This window comes from Carlito syrichta, unplaced genomic scaffold, assembly GCF_000164805.1.
Source record: "Carlito syrichta isolate Samal-C Ts95f unplaced genomic scaffold, Tarsius_syrichta-2.0.1 Scaffold170444, whole genome shotgun sequence".
Taxonomy (NCBI): Eukaryota; Metazoa; Chordata; class Mammalia; order Primates; family Tarsiidae; genus Carlito; species Carlito syrichta.
Window position 1 is genome coordinate 31,557 of NW_007114540.1, and position 1,858 is coordinate 33,414.

The window sequence follows — 1,858 nt, forward strand, 5'->3', positions numbered from 1 at the left end:
CTCCAGTCTGGGCGACAGAGTGAGACTCCAACTCAAAAAAAAAAAGAAAGAAAGAAATAGGGTTATAAAATAAAGAGCAATTTGGGTTTTGCTCGTTTTCCCCCCCATTGGACAAGTCAGGAGAGGTCTCTAAGATGAAGTGACAGTTGATCTGATCAGGCAGAAGGAAAAGCAGGTGCAAAGGCCCCAAGGTGGGCCCTACCTTGGGTGTTCACGGGTCTCGCCTTGCAGTGCTGGGGATAAAAACTAAAGGCCGAGCGGGCACGTCCGTGGCAGTTCGTGATACCCCACCCTTTCCATCTTCCCGCTGCTGCAGGCCTAGAAGAGGAGGAATTCCTTAAGCCAAGGAAGGTGGGAGGCGTGAAAAAATAATAATATACTAATAATAATCATGGCCGGGCGCAGTGGCTCACGCCTGTCATCTCAACACTTTGGGAGGCCGAGGTGGGAGGCTTGCTAGAGCCCAAGACTTGAAGGTCAGCCTAGGACACACAGCGAGACCTGATCTGCACAAAAAAATTTAAAAACGAGTCTGGCAAGGTGGTCGTGCACCTGTCGTCCCAGCTACTAGGGAGGCTCAGGCGGGAGGATGGCCTGAGCCCAGGAGGTCGAGACTGCAGTGAGCCGTGACCGTGACACTGCACCCCAGCCGGGGTGACACAGGGAGACCCCCAACTCACAAGAAAATCGTCATCATAATCATTCATTTTCTAATTTAGTGGCTTGAGAAGTCATGTGACCAAAATCTGGCCAATCAGAGCATCCCTTCAAACTATAAACCTGGACTCAGAGAAGTCATGTGATCAAACCTACCCAGTCAGAACTAAGTACCCAGATGAGGTGGTGGCCAATCAGAGCATTTTATTCAGACCAAAAGACTTCAATCAGGGATGTCATGTGACACAGGTCTGGCCAATTAGAGCCTTCCAGTCCCATGAAGTTGTCATCAAAAATGTCATGTGACACAAGCCCGACCAATCAGAACTTTCCACTCAGCAGGCCATAGAGCTGCCACCAAAATGTCACGTGACACAAGCCTGACCAATCAGAACCTTCCACTCGGCCCATAGGCTTCAATGGGGAGGTCATGTGACCCAAAGTCTGGCCATTCAGAGCACTTTACGCCGGCCATTAGGCTTCCATTGAGAATGTCATGCGATCCCCACCTGGCCAATCGGAGCCTTGCACTCAGGCCCTAAGGCTTGGTTCAGGCCTCACGTGCCACTTGGGTGCTGGGTGCTAAGTGCTGCCCGGGTCCTATGTTGTGCAATTCTACAACAGTGGTATCCTCACCACCCATTCATTTCTTTATTCATTCACTCACCACTGAGCACTTATTGTGAGCCAGGCAGTCAGCAGATCCACGGGTCACGTGGCGGCTGCCTCGTGTCCCACGGAACCCAGAAAACGGTGACCTGATGGCCTGGGAGGAGGCTGGGGAGGAGGCGAAGGGCTGGGAGGAGCGGAGGCCCCCCAGCTGGGTGAGGCCCGCGTGGGATCCTGTTTGTAACATTTTGGCCGGTGGCGGTGGCCCAGCCTGTCATCCCGGCACCTTGGGAGGCCGAGGCGAGAGGCGTGCCCAAGCCCGGGGTGCAAAATCAGCCCGGGCAACGTGGTGAGACCTGTCTCTGCAATAAATCAAGAAGTTATCTGGGCATGGGGGTGCGCACCTGCGGTGCCAGCTACTTGGGAGGCTGAGGCGGCTGTGGTGAGCTGTGAGCGTGCCACTGCCCTCGAGCCTGGGCGACAGAGTGAGACTCCGACAAGATAAATAAATTTTGTCATCGTGGATTTCTTCTTGTTTTTTTTTTTTTGAGTTGGAGTCTCACTCTGTCGCCCAGACTGGAGTGCAGGGGCC